The sequence below is a fragment of the Heptranchias perlo genome, chromosome 1 (genome assembly GCF_035084215.1).
Source record: "Heptranchias perlo isolate sHepPer1 chromosome 1, sHepPer1.hap1, whole genome shotgun sequence".
Lineage (NCBI taxonomy): Eukaryota > Metazoa > Chordata > Chondrichthyes > Hexanchiformes > Hexanchidae > Heptranchias > Heptranchias perlo.
Window position 1 is genome coordinate 24,471,477 of NC_090325.1, and position 21,446 is coordinate 24,492,922.

Genomic DNA, 21,446 nt, shown 5'->3' on the forward strand with positions numbered 1-21,446 from the left:
TATATAGCACCTTTAATGTAGTAAAACGACCCAAGGCGCTTCACAGGAGCAATAAATCAGACAAAATTTGACACTGAGCCAAAGGAGATATTAGAACAGGTGACTAAAAGCTTCGTCAAAGAATAGGTTTTAAGGAGAGTCTTACAGCATGGGAGCAGTAGAGAAGCAGAGAGGTTTAGGGAGGGAATTCTAGAGCTTAGGTCTAGATGGCTGAAGTCACAGCCGCCAATGGTGGGGCAAAGGAAGTGGGGGATACACAAGAGACCAGAGTTGGAGGAGAGCAGAGTTCTTGGAGGGTTAAACGTCTGGAGGAGGTTACAGAGGTAGGGAGGGGCGATGCCATGGAGGGATTTGAAAATGTGGATGAGAATTTTAAAATCGGGGCTGGTTCGGGAGCCGGTGGGTGAGCAATTCGGGAGCCAGCTGGTCAGTGAAGTATGGATTAGGAACCAGCGGGGGAGCAGAGTGAAGCTCAGAAAATCAGGTGCAAGATCCAGTGTAGGAGGCAAGAGAAGAGTGATACACAGCCTAGGAAACTAGCATGGTAATGGAATTCAGCCCAGGAAATCTTTGGAGCCACGCACTGCCCAGGAGCCATGCAGCAGCAGAGTAAAGCCTCGAAGCTAACAAAGCAATGGAGTTCAGTGTAGTAGCAGAACAGAGCCTTGGCAGCAGAGAAGTCCAGAAGGTCAGGTGGGAGTAGAGCCCCCGTAGTGAAAGCAGAACCCAGGTGGACAAAGCTGCAGCTTTGGCGTTGGGCAATGTGGTCTGCAACAGTTAGCATTAATTTGTAGATTAAATAGCAGGTCAAAGTCACTGCAGCAGAGGAGTTCAGGGTGGTCCAGCAGAACAAGAGTTCTAGTAACAGAGGAGTCCAGAAGATCAAGCCGCAGCAGAAGTAACAACCAGGTGAAGTACAGAGCAGCAAGGTGGGAATTGACAATGTGCTGTGGAGCAGGTAGCTTCGACTTGTAGACTAAGCCAAGATATACTCTCTATTAGATAGCAGGTTGTAGGGGGGAAGGGCAAGGATGACAATGGATGGCATCAGGATCCTGCTCCTTGCATTATGAGGTACTGAAGCCTGAAACCTACTCAGCACCCTGTGCGCACAGCATGTAATAATATACCTCACCAGTGCCTGGTGTGGGACTTGAGCCCACAACTTTCTGACTCAAAGGCCAGAGTGCTACCATTTGAGCCACAGCTGACACCTTACTGCTGCCCCTATGTCAGATTGTAAGGGGGAGGATTCTCTCCCTCTTCATTTGTGGGACAGCTTTAAGAGAAAGCCCTTTAAAAGCTTCTGTTCCTAAAACCTCACTCCCTGGCCCTTTGGGGCTTCCGGTGGGCCACATTCTGTGCACCACGAGCACTGTGCTATGAGCTATCTTCACATTACAGTGCAAAGTTAGTTCAGTTCAATGCCAATGCACGCAGTGCCCGAGGACCAGCTGTCCCATCGCCAATACATGGAGACCGTATTATTGGAGGCTGCACAAATTACTTCAGAGTTATTATGTACGAATACACAGCAGCCATTTTGTGCCTGACAAGGCCCTACAGATATCGGCTGTGGCTCAGTGTTAGCACTCTCGTCTCTGAGTTGGAGGGTTGTGGGTACAAGCTCCACTCCAGAGACCTGAGCACAAAATCTAGGCTGACACTCCCAGTGCAGTATTGAGGGAGTGCTGCTCTGTGCCGTCTTTCAGATGAGACGTTAAATCGAGGCCCCATCTGCCCTCTCAGGTGAGCATAAAAGATCCCATGGCACTATTTTGAAGAAGAGCAGGGGAGCTCTCCCCGGTGGTCCTGGCCAATATTTATCTCTCAACTGGCTGAGCGAAAGGCGACAGAGAGTAGGGATAACGGGAAGGTACTCACATTGGCAGGATGTGACTAGTGGAGTCCCGCAGGGATCTGTCTTGGGGCCTCAATTATTCACAATATTTATTAACGACTTAGATGAAGGCATAGAAAGTCTCATATCTAAGTTTGCCGATGACACAAAGATTGGTGGCATTGTAAGCAGTGTAGATGAAAACATAAAATTACAAAGCGATATTGATAGAATGGGCAAAACTGTGGCAAATGGAATTCAGTGTAGACAAGTGTGAGGTCATCCACTTTGGATCAAAAAAGGATAGAACAGGGTACTTTCTAAATGGTAAAAAGTTAAAAACAGTGGCTGTCCAAAGGGACTTAGGGGTTCAGGTATATAGATCACTGAAGTGTCATGAACAGGTGCAGAAAATAATCAAGAAGGCTAATGGAATGCTGGCCTTTATATCTAGAGGACTAGAGTACAAGGGGGCAGAAGTTATGCTGCAGCTATACAAAGCCCTGGTTAGACCGCACCTGGAGTACTGTGAGCAGTTCTGGGCACCGCACCTTCGGAAGGACATATTGGCCTTGAAGGGAGTGCAGCGTAGGTTTACTAGAATGATACCCGGACTTCAAGGGTTAAGTTACGAGGAGAGATTACACAAATTGGGGTTGTATTCTCTGGAGTTTCGAAGGTTAAGGGGTGACCTGATCGAAGTTTATAAGATATTAAGGGGAACAGATAGGGTGGATAGAGAGAAACTATTTCCGCTGGTTGGGGATTTTAGGAGTAGGGGGCACAGTCTAAAAACTAGAGCCAGACCTTTCAGGAGCGAGATTAGAAAACATTTCTACACACAAAGGGTTGTAGAAGTTTGGAGCTCTCTTCCACAAACGGCAATTGATACTAGCTCAATTGCTAAATTTAAATCTGAGATAGCTTTTTGGCAACCAAAGGTATTAAGGGATATGGGCCAAAGGCAGGTATATGGAGTTAGATCACAGATCAGCCATGATCTTATCAAATGGCGGAGCAGGCACGAGGGGATGAATGGCCTACTCCTGTTCCTATGTTCAACAGATTATCTGGTCATTACCACATTGCTGTTTGTGGGACCTTGCTGTGTGCAAATTGGCTGCCGTGTTTCCTACATTACAACAGTGACTACACTTTTTTTTAAGAAGTGCTCTATTGGCTGTAAAGCTCTTTGGAAGGTCCAGAGATGGTGAAAGGTGCCATATAAATGCAAGTCTTTCTTTGCAATTAAAAATGAAGTGAACATGGTATAGGTTGAGGGAAAAATATTGACCATGACAGCCTGGTGGGAGCTCTCACCTTTAGAGTCTGACTGGAAAATCTTCCTGTAAATAATTATTGTCACATCCTGGGGGGGGGGGGGAACTTCCTGTCCACTTTCGAAAGAGGATCAAAGTTTATTTTTTATTATTATTAGTCTTGCTGCTACCATCATGAAAAGAGATCAAAGCAAACTTTCATCCAGTTCCTGAATACAGTTGTATATTATTAAGGCACAGCTGACCCGAAAGATTACCTTTCTCCGTTATCTAAAAAAAAAATTAAAGACATCAAGATTTTTTCTCTCGCTCTCTTGTACGTAGGAATGTGCAGATGGTGAGGGAGATGGCGGCTCCGGAGATAACTGAATAAAATCTGTTCATCTCGCTGCTTCTCTTTCATGCTGCTGCACACATTCCAGTCTGCACGTTAATAATCGCGCTATTTTACCTGTGAAGATCTTTATCAGAGTGCAGGAAGCAGGGGTTCTTTCTTTAAAGTGTTTCAACAATGATGATTCTTTGAAACAAGCCCGTTCTCATTTCGACTGAAAAGATCAAAACCAAAGCAGATGAGGGGTAGGGGAGGTTCCACGTCCTCTTCATAAACTTTCAAACATGATATCAGGGGAGGTGGGCGACACACACACACAAAACAACTGTATTTTTAACGTGTTTTCTCACACCCATTTGACACGGAAGATGAATCTGCCCACAAGGAGAGCCTTTGTCCATTATATCCACCTATATAAAGGTGATGCCGTTTTGAAAAGGTAATGGGGATATTCTTAAATACTTTCACTTGTCTCCCCTCGCTCAATTCGAGAGAGACCAAACACAGGGAAGGTCCAGATTCACAGACCCTGAGCAGGTCAACTTTCCTGCTTCCAGATTGCATCAGGAAATCGATCTTTAAAGTGGCCACAGACCGTGACAGAGGCTCTAAATGGTGGCAGCTGGTAAACTTGTAAGGCAACAGGTGCTTTCTCACAGTCCCGGATTTTGAATGATGCCTCCACAGAATATATACCGCATCCTTTATTTATTTAAGTCTAAATAACTACATCACACTGTTCAGGCAAGGAGATCTGTTTCACCAGCGCTGGTTGGCTTGCATGCATTGTTTTGTTTGAGAGACTGCACTATCTGTCTGATTGGGTTACACTGGCCGTCAGAAACATGTTCAAAAATGCAGGATACGAATGTTACCAGGGGCAGAGATAAGTCCCGATATAATGTACCAATTTCCGCTTCTGCGCTCCGAACCCAGAGCCTCGCTTGCCCGTTATTTAAGTCAGAAAATTGCCTGGGCACAGCCCTGGGTGGAAAAGCAAGGGCTAGTTCCTGTATGCTTTTCTGATATGTGCTTCAAGCAGGCAAGACCTCTTACTGGGGGGCAGAAGTGATAAGTTTACTGTACGTTGTTTACACTATGGCAATAGTTTTAGAAAATGTGAATTTGTAGCAAGCACGAAAATAATAGCCTAGTACAGGCGAAAGTTGAGTATATTTGATATTTCTCTGTTGGATATTTTACACAGGTGCTACCTGTTTATTTTAAATGGGTTGATGCCTCCACTAAAATAACAGAGAAAGGAATGTCATACGACAGCATTCATCTGCTAATATCGCCAAAAGCAATTTCTTGGCTAATATTTTCTACCGTGTAAAAAAAATGGCTTATTCTATATGACTAGAAGCTTAACTGGACCAGCCACATAAATACTGAGGCTACAAGAGCAGGTCATAGACAGGGTATTCTGCGACTAGTTACTCACCTCCTGACTCCCCAAAGCTTTTCCACCATCTACAAGGCACAAGTCAGGAGTGTGATGGAATACTCTCCACTTGCCTGGATGAGTGCAGCTCCAACAACACTCAAGAAGCTTGACACCATCTAGGACAAAGCAGCCTGCTTGATTAGCACCCCATCCACTACCTTAAACATTCACTCCCTCCGCCACCAATGCACTGTGGCTGCAGTGTGCACCATCTACAAGATGCACTGCAGCAACTCGCCAAGGCTTCTTCAACAGCACCTCCCAAACCCGGAACCTCTATCACCGAGAAGGACAAGGGCAGCAGGCGCATGGGAACATCACCACCTGCACGTTCCCCTCCAAGTTACACACCATCCCGACTTGGAAATATATTGTCACTGGGTCAAAATAGTGGAACTCCCTACCTAACAGCACTGTGGAAGAACCTTCACCACACGGACTGCAGCGGTTCAAGGAGGCGGCTCACCACCACCTTCTCAAGGGCAATTAGGGATGGGCAATAAATGCTGGCCTTGCCAGCGACGCCCACATCCAATGAAGGAATAAAAATAACGGGCCCCACTCCCTCCTGATCACCTTCTCCCGATCGTTCCCCTCCCTTCTGATTACATCCCTCTCCCAATCAGCCCCCTCCCTACAGATCGATTCCCCACTCTCCCAATCGCCCTCTCCCAAGACCTACTTGTGGGCTGCTGCTGGTGGTCTGCAACTCGCCGGTCTCATGTAAATGAGGCCCAGGGCCCAATATCGTGTGTTTTTCGGGCCGACCAGTTCCAGCGCAGGGATCGATTCCTGTGCCCAGCCTGCCAATTGCTGGGCCTTAGCCTTTGCTTTCAAAGTTACCTGACAGCATTTGAAGAGTTCATGCTATACGTTGTGGTATACAGTGGAAATTCTGTGTACTTTCACTGCTCCTAAAATAGTTTCTCTGGGCCACATTGTGCACAGTAACTTTGCATCGATACACAGGAGTGCAAGCAGAGTGCAGAATTATAAACAGCAAATCCTGGTGTGCTTCGTGAATGGTCAGTCTTGCTGTCCATCATTAAAAAAAATCTGTGAGTTAGAGGTGTAAATACATTCTGGATCTGTACCCTGCAACCTGGTGAGTCTTTTCAGCTAACTATGAGGGCTCTGGGAGAATCAAGATGAGGTTTGTCACACGTGCATAGTCTTCCAGTAAAAAGCATTGTGATTGGCATTTCAAACACAGAAAATGCGATAGTCCAAAGTCTGTCATTCACAACATGCACCACAGCATCATAACGCGGAACAATGGAACATATGAACAGCAGTAGGCCATTCAGCCCCTCAAGCCTGTTCTGCCATTCAATTAGATCATGGTTGACCTGTACCCTAACTGCATCTCCCCACCTTGGCTCCATAACCCTTAATACCCTTGCCTAACAAAAATCCATCAATCTCAGTTTCAAAATTTTCAGTTGACCCTCAGCTTCAACAACCTTTTTGGGGGAGAGAGTTCCAGATTTCCACTACCCTTTGTGTGAAGAAGTGCTTCCTGACATCATTCCTGAACAGCCTAGCTCTAATTTTAAGGTTATGCCCCCTTGTTCTGGACTCTCCCAACAGAGGAAATAGGGTAGATAGGGAAAAACTATCAAATCCTTTAATCATCTTGAACACCTCAATTAGATCACCTCTTAATCATGTATATAATGCATGACATGTATTGGCAAGTTACATCTGTTAGAAGCAGTGTGTTGCTGATACCATTGGAATGCTTGTTCCTCTTGTGTTGCCATAGGTATCGACAGAATAATTCCAAAGCAACACAGCACAGCTTTAAGGAAGAAAGGGGGAGAAATTGGTCCCCATCGTGCCTGTTTTTGAAGCGCAAAATTAATAACGTGGGACCAATTTCCGGGTGCGAACTCCTAGGCCTGATCCCCCCTTAAGAGCACCAGCTACCAATTTGGTGATGGTGACTTCTCCGTGCCCAGGGAGCCCGCCTAAAGCAGGTGTTAGGTCATGAATATGCTAATCAAGGCCCTAATGCCTGTTTTAGGACCCCAATGCCAAATTTGGCAAAAAACTGGGTGGAGCATTCTGCGCAGACATTCCATTCAGTTTTTCTGGATCTACTGCGGCTAAACCAACGGTCCTCAAAGGAAGCAGGCATAGGACAAGTAAGTTTTTGATTTTTCCTTCACCTTAATGTGAAGCCAGAAGGAGCAGGACCGTTCTTCCTGGCTCCGCAGCAATACTGCAGACCTCTGCCAGCCCTCACTCAACACCCGCCCCCCCCACCCCCCAACTCCGTTCACCTCCTCCCCAGCTCCCAGGACCTGCCTGCAATTTTGGGAAGGCCCCGATTGGCGAGCTGCACCAGGGTGCCCAATAGGCATCTAAAGGTCGCTGGTATTATGGAAATGGGACCCGAGGCCTTATTTAGAGGGAGCCTCAGGCCTCCATCTTCACATTCCTGACATGCATTCATTTTGTGCTGGGAGGTTCTTCCCCCAAAAACTCTTAAATCTGGGAATTAATTTCCCTACAACTATTTTTTTGATGCCTAGAGCAATGGCTGCACATTTCCTGGACAACCCTTGCGAAATCAAGGTACAATATACAGAGACGGCTCCCTGAACATGACACCATATACATGTGTAATAATTCACTAAAGGTTATTGGTAACTTCAACAAACAAAACTGCACATAAGACTTACCAGGAACAGAAGACTCTGAGAATGTACATGTTAAATTATTGAGGCATTTGCTACAGTCCTCTCATTTAACTTTTCAGACAATGGTGACTTTCAATTGTGGGTAAAGGTGCCTAGGTGCCAGAAATATCTTTTTGAATTTAGTGCGTTGTTTTATTAATATAAACAGTTCCGTGTCACTGAAGCGGGAGGTCCTGTGACTTTTCTTTTGGTTCCATTTCCCACCAGTGTAACAAGTCACGTTCAATTATATAAGTGACTGATATCCACTCATTAGAATGGTAAATACAAATGATTTCAACTGATATCTGATCGGGCGTCTTAAATTGAGGGTATTATAGCTCTTGGCAATGTTGAGACTTGAGGAAACAAGATGATTAAATATATCAGGGATCTAAGTTATGGGGATAGGTTAAGGAAATTGTTTTCATTCTCTTTGGAAAAGAGCTGACCTAATTGAATTCTAGAGCAATCTAACCATGAAGCTTACAGTTCCATTGGAAGGAATGCAATTTCAAGTACAATAAAAGAAAGCAAGCTTTCATATAGAGACCTCAGGAAGTCCCAAAGTATTTTACAGCCAATTGAGTACTTTCAAAATCTAGTCACTGTTGTAGGAAACACAACGGCCAATTTGCACACAGCGAGCTCCCACAAAACGGCAATGTGACAATGACCAGATAATCTGGTTTAGTGATTTTTGTTGATGGATAAATATCGGCCAGGACACCAGGGAGAACTCCCCTGCTCTTCTTCAAATAGTGCCATGGGATTTTTACGTCCACCCGAGAGGGCAGACGGTGCCTAGATTTAACATCTCATCCAAAAGACGCAGCTCCGACAGTGCAGCACTCCCTCAGTACTGCATTAAAGTGTCAGCCTGGATTTTGTGCTGAAGTCTCTACAGTGGGGCTTGAACCCACAACCTTCTGTCTCAGGCAAGAGTGCTACCACTGAGCCACAGCTACAAAACCATATTTGCTGCATTGAATTGAACCCCACCATTATACAACTAAGACACCAGTCAAGATAATTATTCAGTAGCTGATGTTCCTAAAACAGGATAAGCTGTCATTTGCTGCATTTTTTTGTTCATGCTAACTATGTGAGCTATGAGTCAAATTTGAAATAAGATTTAATATCTCCCACACTGACTGACTAATACTGAGTCATAAACCTCCCATATATTTTCAGCTATATATGACCATTTATGGAACTGCAGGGAGCCATGAAGCCTACACTCTGTGTGAGGGAAGTGATTGTACTTGCCACATGTGCCAGAACACTTCAGACATTGAAATACTAAGACAAAAAGGCTCTTCGATGCATTTTAATCTCATTTCGAAATACTGACAAGTTTTCCAGCATCGGGAAAAAAGGACTGATCCCAGAACTGGTGAAAGGCAATGTTGTGTCATACAATCATTCAGTATAAAAAGGCAATCAATCCATATGGCATTTTTAAAGTAGTGAAGTGAAAAGAATTTTCATTGATATAATGGTCTTTGTGAGTAACATTAACTGGAAGGTTCCGGCACGCGGTCAACCTCTCAGTGAAGTGGCAGCAGATCAGCCATAGCAACACTCGAGGGTATCCCGGCAACTCTGCCAGGCTACCCATTAGGGGACTCCAAGGGGTTCTAATTGGTAACATCACTAAACTGTGGGAAACAAGGCTGTTCTTTGTGAATCAGTGCATTCACCAAATTGCAAGTCTGCTTGTACCCAGCCAACTGAGGTTTTCTGATGCAATGACGTATTGTCACTGAGCAGCTGGTATAAAGTTATCTGCACAGCATCTGTGACATTTTCAGTGCTCTGAGGCTGCAGGGGATTCTGTCTTGTGCTGTCTCAAGGTTGAGGGGACAACACATAGCTCTTGCACTGATGTGTACCTTCATGCTTTTAGTGCGCTTCATTAGACATCCTCAACCTTTTGTGATGATCCTCGAAGATTCATCGATTGAAGTGATATCTTCTCTCCTTTTCTTCCCCCCCCCCACCTCCCGGTTATGTAATGCCCCTTGGATGTTACCTCTCCAAAACTATGAGAGTCCATTTACCTTTCTTTGAAACCTTCAGGATTTTCCTCACACAATGGTGGGGTCTTTATCCAAAGGTTTGAGATGTGGATGAATTACCTGTGAATGTGAATGAAGGATTTCTGAGTATATGACATTAGAAAGTTCTTTATCTGCAAATGAATTTTGTTTTAAAGAGAGATGCATAAGACATTTACTGAGGTCAACTTTGTTTCTAAAAGGCTCTTGAACACAAATAAAAGTGGATATTATACATACGTCACAATATGCTAAATTCAGAAGCAGTTATTTTCTAGTTAGCTTACCTCCTCCTTCTTCACAGAGCTGTTCAACTAGTGACCATTCCTCATATACAAACTTAAATAGGAGGAGCATAGTTATTAGTTGATCATAAATCACCCAGAATAGCCATCAAGATGTGTTGGTTTAGGCCAAAGATCAAGTAACAGGTGCAGACAGAGGTGCTAATAGTTTACTTACACACGATGAATCAATCTCCTTCTGAATATTCTCTTACACTTGTGGTGTATAATGCCTCTGCACACAGCTAATTCTATACTAATCCAGTACTGCTGCACTTACATTGGATACTAACAAGACGAATCACAGATCTAGGGGTAACCAAAATATAAAGCACACTGTCATACCTGACTTCTCAACTAAACGCCCCTCTCTTTCTCACTCCATGGTTTCAAGTAAATCTGTATTTTCCTCCTATATACCTACAAGGGGTAATTTTTTGACTTGACACCACAGGCAGGGAGCTTTACCCACCAGGGGAACATATCAAAAATTTAGCCCACACTGTGTAGGATTTTCCAACCATTAAATCGTGCACAGCACATGCCTGAATTCTTAATATGTGCTCCCACCAGGCCAGGTCCCTGTCAGCAGTAGGGAAGTTGGAAAATGACCAACAAAACAAAAGTTAAGTGCTTCATTTCCACTTCTCAATCTGGTTCATTTACATTATGCCACTGGACATTTTTAATCTATAATAGGGTAAATAATAATACAAGAATTCAGAAAATAGCAGTTTTAGAATTATGTGATTGTTATAGCTACTGCCAAAAAAGTCTTCACACCCACATACAGGGCAGTGTTTATATGTTTACATTGCTTTCCCCTTTATTACGTTCACCACTCCCACTTGCACCAATTGCAACCCAGAGGCTACCTCCTCCAAAGCCTTTGCTTATGCTGCTCAAAATTTGGGACTTATACAAGAGTGATGCAGGCTCCTTGACTTCCTGAGGGAAAGTTCCTTTGCATACCCTTGTTGCATCCTTCAAATGGCCCCAATTAAATGAGCTAACTGTGGACAGGGCAAAATATAAATCAGGAAATAAAGGGGGCTTGTAAAAAAGGTAATGCTATAATCATGGGCGATTTTAACTTTCACATAGATTGGACAAATCAAATTGGCAAAAATAGCCGAGGAGGAGTTCATAGAGTGTATTAGGACTGTTTCTTAGACCAATACATCGGGGAACCAACCAAGGAACAGGCCATTTTGGGTCTGGTAATGAGTACTGAAATGGGATTAATTAATGATCTCAAAATAAAGGATCCCTTGGGAAGCAGTGATCATAACATGATAGAATTTCACATCCAGTTTGAGAGCGAGGATCTTGGGCCTGAAACTACTGTATTAAACTTAAATAAGGGCAATTATAAAGGAATGAGGGCGGAATTGGCTAAAGTGGACTGGGTAATCAGATTAGATGGTATGACGGTGGATAAGCAGTGGCAAACATTTAAAAAGATATTTTATGACTCGCAACAAAAATATATCCCTGTGAGGAGGAAAGACTCCACAAAAAGGATGAACCGACCATGGCTAACTGAGGAAGTCAAGGATGGTATCAGGTTAAAAGAAAAAGCATACAACATGGCAAAGATTACTGGTAAGCCCGAAGATTGGGAAAACTTTAAAAAACAGCAAAGGATGACTAACAGAATAATAAATAGGGAGAAAATAAATTATGAGTGTAAACTAGCAAGAAATATAAAAACTGACAGTAAAAGTTTCTACAAGTATATAAAAAGGAAGAGGGTAGCTAAAGTAAACATTGGTCCCCTAGAGCATGAGACTGGGGAAATAATAATGAAAGTCAAGGAAATAGCAGGGGAATTGAACAGATATTTTGTATCTGTCTTCACAGAAGAAGACACTAATAACATACCAATAATAGTAGAAAATCAAGAGGCAAAGGGGAGGGGGGAACTAAAAACAATCACTATCACTAGAGAAAAAGTGCTAGGTAAACCGTGGGGGGGGGGGGGGGGGGGGTCCCTGGGAGCGCGTGCTAATCCGCAGGGGGGGGGGGGTCCCTGGGAGCGCGCGCTAATCCGCGGGGGGGGTTGCCTGAGAGCGCGCGCTAATCCGCAGGGGGGGGTCCCTGGGAGCGCGCGCTAATCCGCAGGGGGGGGGGGTCCCTGGGAGCACGCGCTAATCCGCAGGGGGGGTCCCTGGGAGCGCGCACTAATCCGCGGGGGGGGTCCCTGGGAGCGCGTGCCAATTCACGGGGGGGGGGGGGGGGGGGGGAGGTCCCTGGGAGCTCGCGCTAATCCGCAGGGGGGGGGGGGTCCCTGGGAGCACGCGCTAATCCGCAGGGGGGGTCCCTGGGAGCGCGCGCTAATCCGCGGGGGGGGTCCCTGGGAGCGCGTGCCAATTCACGGGGGGGGGGGGGGGGGGGGGAGGTCCCTGGGAGCTCGCGCTAATCCGCAGGGTGGGGGGGGGGTCCCTGGGAGCTCGCGCTAATCCGCAGGGGGGGGTCCCTGGGAGCGTGCGCTAATCCGCAGGGGGGGTCCCTGGGAGCGTGCGCTAATCCGCAGGGGGGGTCCCTGGGAGCGTGCACTAATCCGCAGAGGGGGGGGGGTCCCTGGGAGCGCGCACTAATCCGCAGAGGGGGGGGCTCCCTGGGAGCGCGCACTAATCCGCAGAGGGGGGGCTCCCTGGGAGCGCGCACTCTTGCCTCTGAGTCACAAGGTTGTGGTTTCAAGCCTCACTCGAGTACATAATCTAGGCTGGCACTCCAGTGCAGTGTTGAGAAAGTGCTGCGCTGTCCTTCAGATTAGATGCTAAACAGAGGTCCTCTCTGCCTGCTCCAATGTTTCAGGTAGATATTAAAGACCCTGACACTATATCAGCAAAACACACTGACTGCTCATTCATCTCATTACAGTTTGTGGGACCTTACTGTGTGCCACATCAACACAAACCGCACTTCAAACCAATTCAGTGTACATGAAGTGCTTTGGGATGTTTGATACACTTAATAAAACTCTATGTAAATGCAAGTTTCTTACTTTTCTCACATTCTTTTCCCCGTAATACAATTCCTCACCAAGACATGTGGGAGAACCTTCACCACACGGACTGCAGCGGTTCAAGAAGGCGGCTCACCACCACCTTCTCAAGGGCAATTAGGGATGGGCAATAAATGCCGGCCTCACCAGCGACGCCCACATCCCATGAACGAATAAAAAAAATCATGAAACACAAAAAGTCAACATACAGATGCAGCAGGTAATCCGGAAAGCAATCGGAATATTGGCCTTTATTTCTAGGGGGATGGAATATAAAAGCAGGGAAGTCATGCTACAACTGTACAGGGTGCTGGTGAGACCACACCTGGAGTACAGCGTACAGTTCTGGTGCCCTTATTTAAGGAAGGACATGCTTGCATTGGAGGCAGTTCAGAGAAGGTTCACTAGGTTGATCCCGGGTATGGAAGTGTTGTCTTATGAGGAAAGATTGAATAGGTTGGGTCTATACTCATTGGAGTTTAGAAGAATGAGAGATCTTATTGAAACATACAAGATTCTGAGGGGACTCGATAGGGTAGATGCTGAGAGGATGTTACCCCTCATAAGGGAATCTAAAACTAGGGGGCATAGTCTCAGAATAAGGGGTCACCTGTTTAAGATGGAAATGAGGAAGAATTTCTTCTCCCAGAGGGTCGTGAACCTTTGGAATTCTTTACCCCAAAAAGCTGTGGAGGCTGAGTCATTGAATACATTCAAGGCTGAGTTAGACAAATTTTTGATCAGCAAGGGAGTGAAAGGATATGGGGAAAAGGCGGGAAAGTGGAGTTGAGGTAAAAATCAGATCAGCCATGATCTCATTAAATAGCAGAGCAGGCTCGAGGGGCCGAATGGCCTACTCCTGCTCCTATCTCTTATGGTCTTATGTACGAAGAGCTGCGTCTGAGCATCTGTCAGCACACCAACACATTGTGGCACCAGGCTACCCTAACAACTTGAACATATTCAGAGAAGGAATGCTTAAACCAAGATTATATGTATGTTAATACGAATGTAATGCAGGGCTCATATTATTAATGTTTATAATACAACTCAAGATCAGGCTATTTACATGACTTTGTTATAATATGGTTGCATTTTTTGCTGAAGTATTTATCAAAGTATCAAAAAGTTTATCAAAGAAACAGCAACGTTAATAAATCCTGAAGCAAGACATGGATAATTGAGAAATACTTTGATGTGTTCCATTAAAACATTGATTTATACAGCAGAGGTTTTGATAAATTCAATTGTATATATCTGATGAAATAAAACAGACAGCATGGAATTCGACCAACACTAGCTTTATTCAAAGTCCAAATTGACTCCAAAGCTGGCTCAAAGTCCACCTGGTGGATTAATTGAAATTGCAGCATTTTTACTAACTTGACATTGCTCTGTTTTCCCATTTCTCAGAATTATGCTGGATCACACCAACACATAAGACAGTTGTCTGAAAGTCTTCTCTTCTTTATTTAGCAGCAGCATTAACCTACTTTAATCAGCTTAAAGCACCCATTAACATAACGGAGAGAGGAAGTTCAGACAAACACATTATGTGTTTGTTGGTTAATATCCCATGGTGTCATTTCAGGGCTGATATTTATGAATGCATCTACTGACTGTTTTAGAATTTGACAATTGTCATACTGACATCAATTTATTCTTTAACCATGTGGGAAATGTCCTCTGATGCACACTCTTGGGAGAAGTAGTAGGGTTGCTGTAGTTGGCACAGCAAGATGAGGAGTATATATTCTACCAGTATCACATGTCGACGTCACACATGCAGAAAGGTTCAAAACATTCTAGGTTCTTCAAGTATTGAACCTTTTCCTGTAGCAACCATTTCATCTTACATAGAACTTACAACACAGAAACAGGCCATTTGGCCCAACTGGTCTATACCAATGTTAATGCTCCACACGAGCTTCTCACCCCTTCATTTAACCCTATCAGCATATCCTTCTATTTCTTTCTCTCTCATGTGCTTATCTAGCTTCCCCTTAAATGCAACCTTCAGAATATTTACCTTCATTCTTTTTGGTTCTCCAAGTTTTCTCTGCATACACTAAATCACCACACTTGTGATGTGCCATTTTAGCACTACGGAATTTACCCATGCTTTGTTTTCCTTCTCTCCATCACCATCACACACTTCACTGTCAGTTCTGCCACACACAGCTGGCTTAATGATGCACCTTTGTCCTTATTGGAGTGGCTTTGAAGGGAACTATAAAGGTTATTCCTCTTTGTCACATAAATTCAGCAAACTCTGCAGAAACAAACTACAAGCCACTACGTAAAACTAGTTTGCTGGGATTTGTCTCTCTGTTGAATCTGGGAAAATGTAGCTGGAGGGATGGAGCACAAATACTAGGAGGTGATAATCAATCTTTACAGGACACTGTTATGACCACACCTGGAATACTGCGTGTAAGTCTGATTACTGTACTGCAGCAAGACTACCCAGGCAGTGGAGGCAGTGCAGGAAAAGGCAACCAAAATTGATACCTAGTTTAAGACATCTGAGCTATTAGAAGAAGATAAAGAGCCTAGAATTGTCGTCTGGAGAAGAGCAAGCTCATGAGAGACATGTATCCAAGATTCTAAAGTGAATAAATAAATTTAACCCTGAATAAATAAACTGAACCTCTCTCGACTCCTCCACTGCCTCTGTGTTGTCAGCCTGCCTGTCTGACATCCAGTCCTGGATGAACTGCAATTTCCTCCAGTTAAACATTGGAAATGCCATAGTCATTTGGGGTTAAATTCAGCGACACCCGATTCCACGCCCGGTTGTTCTGATGCAGGCAGCATGTGAGATTCGTGCTGCCTGCTCACTTACCTGATTCCAATGAAAGCAGCCAGGCCGAGCTGCGTTGTTCGGAGACTTCTTACCAGCAGGGGGGCCCAAATATCGCGTGAGTGGCTTGCACCTGTTAAAGGCAGCCTGCACCGCTTATTTGCAAAAAATAAGATACGGGTCCACACGACAATTGATACTAGCTCAATTGCTAAATTTAAATCTGAGATAGATAGCTTTTTGGCAACCAAAGGTATTAAGGGATATGGGCCAAAGGCAGGTATATGGAGTTAGATCACAGATCAGCCATGATCTTATCAAATGGCAGAGCAGGCTCGAGGGGCTGAATGGCCTACTCCTGTTCCTATGTTCCTATGAGTCTGAACGGAGATCAGACATCGCACATATAAAACACAGATGCATGTCCCATCCCTATGTTTACAAACTGTTGAGTTATGTTAAAACATTGAATAAAGGTTGCGCACTACTAAATCCCACATCGTCCAATCTGCATGCCAGACCTCACCAACCTGTCGATCTGAGTTTGTACCAGGCCTGTGAGAGAGCGTGCAGCAAGGTTCTCTGATGATGCACTAGAGGCCTTGGTGCAAGAGATGGACAGAATGATGGCATCCTATATCCGCAGGGGGGCAAGAGGCCCTCCAGACATATGCTCAGAGGCAGTGGGAGGCAGTAGGGGACGAAGTCAATACCAGGCACATAGCACCATGAACATTGATGCAGTGCTGGAAGAAGTTCAATGCTTTGACTCGAGTGGTCAAGGTGAGTTAGGTCAACTGTCAAGTGGCATCTCCTACCAACAGCACCACTAGCCACATCCACTGCTTCATGCACCGAACCCCCCATCACCCACATACCAACAAACTCTTTCAATCAGTGCTCTACTCTTCCAATCAGATGCTTCCTCCCACCCTCAAACGTTACCACTGTTGCAAGCCGCACACCCACAACTCACAGGTCACACACACTGGCAGCTATTCAACCATGACAGGCACATCACCCAAACATCCTGCATGACACTCACCGAGACACGTCCCGCTTTCTTGCATAACAAAAGGCAGCAAGTGGCTGTGGCATTTAGCCCCTTGAGCCTGTTCCACCATTCAATGAGATCATGGTTGGTCTGTGACCTAACTCCATATACCCACCTTAGCCCCATATCCCTTAATACCCTTGGTTAACAAAAATCTATCAATCTCAGATTTAAAATTCACAATTGAGCTAGCATCAACTGCCATTTTTAGAAGAGTATTCCAAACTTCTCCCAACCTTTACTTTTCCTAACTTCACTCCTGCAGGTCCTGGCTCTAAATTTTAGGCTATGTCCTCTATTCCTAGTATTTAAGTATAGGAAACCTCCAAAAACAGGTACAAATGCATCAGCAGCCAGAAGCAATAATCCAGCAACTAACCTGTAAATCCTGCATGATCCCTTTAAATAGAGCTGGTGGGGGATCCTCCAGGCCGTCTACAACATGATCAGCTGTTCGTGGTTAAGACAGTGTGTTGGCTGGAGCGTTAAGTGCCAAAATGGTTTCTATCCCTTTAAATCAGCGTTACACACTGATCTAATGCACATTCTCCTTACTTTACATGGTACCGGTATTCATTATCTGCATATGCACAAACGCCTTTACCAAGATAGCATCCGGCACACGTCATGCTAGAATGTGCGTGCGCATTCCGGATGTCATTTTGGGACCTTAGAAGACTGCGTACCACCTAAAAAATAGGTGCTGCATGTCCCAATTTATAGCCCATTGTCTTCGGTCACCATCCCAAACTCTGTACCCTCGCCAACGATTCCATGCCCTCCTCAGCCACTGTCTCAGCTTTCAGTTGACTGTTCGCAACCTAAGCATTCTACTTGATCCTGAGCTGAGCTTCCGACCCCATATCCTCTCATCACAAAGACACCACTACTTCTAACTCTGCAACATCACCCATCTGTGTCCTGCCTCCGTCCATCTGCTGCGAAAATCCTCAACCATGCATTATCACCTCCAGCTCGACTATTCCAAAGCTCTCCTGGCTGCCTCCCATCTTCCACCATCCGGGGCCTCGCCCCTGCCTCGATGACCTTCTCCAGCCCAACAACCCTCTTTACAGACTCTTCACAGAAGCACAGTAAGACAAAAATTGACAATGAGCAGAAGAAGGAGATATTAGGAGGGATAACAAAAAGCCTAGTCAAAGAGGTAGGTTTTAAGGAGGGACTTAAAGTAGGAGAGAGAGGTGGAGAGGTTTAGGGAGGGAATTCCAGAGCTAACAGCCTACACCGCTGATGGTACAGCTGACAATGGTGGGGCAAAGAGAGTGGCTAATGCACAAGAGGCCAGAGTTGGAGGAACACAGAGTTCTCGGAGGGTTGTAGGGCGAGGTCAAGGAGGGATTTGAACACAAGGATGGGAATTTTAAATTTGAAGCGTTGGTGAACCAGAAGCCAATGTATGACAGCGACCACAGAAGTGATGGGTGAGCAGGACATAGTGCGGGTTAGTTTATGGACAGCAGAGTTTTGGATGAGCTAAAGATTATGGAGGGTGCAGGATCCTTCCAGGAGAGCATTGGAATAGTTGAGTCTGGAGGTGACAAAAGCATGGACGAGGATTTCAGCAGCAGATGGACCGAGGTAGGGGCAGAGACGGGCGATGGAATGGAGATGGAAGCAGGCCTAAAGATCAAATAGGATGGTAAGGTTCCAAACAATCTAGTCTAGCCTCAGACAGTGTCTAGGAAGCAGGTAGAATCGGTGGCAAAGGAACAGGGCTTGCGATGGGGGCTGAAGACAATGGCTTCCCTCTTCTGGCAATGTAGCCTTACTTCCTGGTATCAAAATATCTCTTCTCATTTTCCTCTTGTTACTTGTAACATGTGTACAGTGGTATTCTGAAGAAGACAACAGCAACAACTTGCATTTATATAGCACCTTTAACGTAGTAAAACATCCTAATTTGAAATCCTCATCCATGCTTTTGTCACCTCCAGGCTCAACTATTCCAAAGACCATTTGTGCCAAGGGGCAGTGTGACAGGGGATTTCAATAGTAATCACAAAGCTACTCTAAAAATCTACACAAGTCCAGCAGAAAAGACACAAAATAGCTCACAGATACTTACAGAAAGTACTATGCAATCGCAAGTAGTAGTTGCTGACAGCCCCTTTAAAGAACTTTAGACCTGGGCACAGCATAGCAACTCTGAATGCTCAATTTCTATAGGCAGCAATTAGAAGCGGTGTGTGCCTGATTTAAACACAGGAAAGTAGCATGGTAGGTAGTATTGTGTCACTTGTGTGTCATTACCATATCACTTGCAACCTCCTATCTGTTTCAGGTGAGAGCTCACCACACCTGCCCACTCGCCAACTGGAAATATATGTGCAATAGGGGCAGAGACCCAATATTATGGGCCTTTGCCGTTTTTCTGTGCCATTAATGCACAAAGGGCAGTAATAAGAGGATATCAGCCCCACTAACTCCTGGTCTGACCTGGAGTAAAATTTTCAATTTTCGGATTTGGCTGTCTAACCGTGGAATGCTACACAGGCTCACCAATAGTAACCTTAACAAGGCCTTAAACAGTAAACGTTGGCCCTCAAAATAACAGGGTCTCCAGAAGGGCGGTGGAACGGACTCCTGACCGCCAACAGTGGAGTTTGTAGATGCCCTCCCCAATCACGGGAAACAGTCACTTAAATACTTGCGCCAATCTACCCACTTGTGAACTCTTACTGTATCAGCTGTCTAGGCTATAAGCTCTGGAATTCCCTCCCTAAACCTCTCCACCTCCTTTAAGGTGCTCCTTAAAACCTCTCTCTTTGGTCACCTGTCCTAATATCTCCTTAAGTGGCTCGGTGTCAAATTTTGTTTGAAAATTGCTCCTGTGAAGCACCTAGGGACGTTTTCATAGAATCATAGAATCATAGAAGTTACAACATGGAAACAGGCCCTTCGGCCCAACATGTCCATGTCGCCCAGTTTATACCACTAAGCTAGTCCCAATTGCCTGCACTTGGCCCATATCCCTCGATACCCATCTTCCCCATGTAACTGTCCAAATGCTTTTTAAAAGACAAAATTGTACCCGCCTCTACTACTGCCTCTGGCAGCTCGTTCCAGACACTCACCACCCTTTGAGTGAAAAGATTGCCCCTCTGGACCCTTTTGTATCTCTCCCCTCTCACCTTAAATCTATGCCCCCTCGTTATAGACTCCCCTACCTTTGGGAAAAGATTTTGACTATCGACCTTATCTATGCCCCTCATTATTTTATAGACTTCTATAAGATCACCCCTTAACCTCCTACTCTCCAGGGAATAAAGTCCCAGTCTGTCTAACCTCTCCCTGTAAGTCAAACCATCAAGTCCCGGTAGCATCCTAGTAAATCTTTTCTGCACTCTTTCTAGTTTAATAATATCCTTTCTATAATAGGGTGACCAGAACTGTACACAGTACTCCAAGTGTGGCCTCACCAATGCCCTGTACAACTTCAACAAGACATCCCAACTCCTGCATTCAATGTTCTGACCAATGAAACCAAGCATGCTGAATGCCTTCTTCACCACCCTATCCACCTGTGACTCCACTTTCAAGGAGCTATGAACCTGTACTCCTAGATCTCTTTGTTCTATAACTCTCCCCAACGCCCTACCATTAACGGAGTAGGTCCTGGCCCGATTCGATCTCCAAAATGCATCACCTCACATTTATCTAAATTAAACTCCATCTGCCATTCATCGGCCCACTGGCCCAATTTATCAAGATCCCGTTGCAATCCTAGATAACCTTCTTCACTGTCCACAATGCCACCAATCTTGGTGTCATCTGCAAACTTACTAACCATGCCTCCTAAATTCTCATCCAAATCATTAATATAAATAACAAATAACAGCGGACCCAGCACCGATCCCTGAGGCACACCGCTGGACACAGGCATCCAGTTTGAAAAACAACCCTCGACAACCACCCTCTGTCTTCTGTCGTCAAGCCAATTTTGTATCCAATTGGCTACCTCACCTTGGATCCCATGAGATTTAACCTTATGTAACAACCTACCATGCGGTACCTTGTCAAATGCTTTGCTGAAGTCCATGTAGACCACGTCTACTGCACAGCCCTCATCTATCTTCTTGGTTACCCCTTCAAAAAACTCAATCAAATTCGTGAGACATGATTTTCCTCTCACAAAACCATGCTGACTGTTCCTAATTAGTCCCTGCCTCTCCAAATGCCTGTAGATCCTGTCCCTCAGAATACCCTCTAACAACTTACCCACTACAGATGTCAGGCTCACTGGTCTGTAGTTCCCAGGCTTTTCCCTGCCGCCCTTCTTAAACAAAGGCACAACATTTGCTACCCTCCAATCTTCAGGCACCTCACCTGTAGCGGTGGATGATTCAAATATCTCTGCTCGGGGACCCGCAATTTCCTCCCTAACCTCCCATAACGTCCTGGGATACATTTCATCAGGTCCCGGAGATTTATCTACCTTGATGCGCGTTAAGACTTCCAGCACCTCCCTCTCTGTAATATGTACACTCCTCAAGACATCACTATTTATTTCCCCAAGTTCCCTAACATCCATGCCTTTCTCAACCGTAAATACCGATGTGAAATATTCATTCAGGATCTCACCCATCTCTTGTGGTTCCGCACATAGATGACCTTGTTGATCCTTAAGAG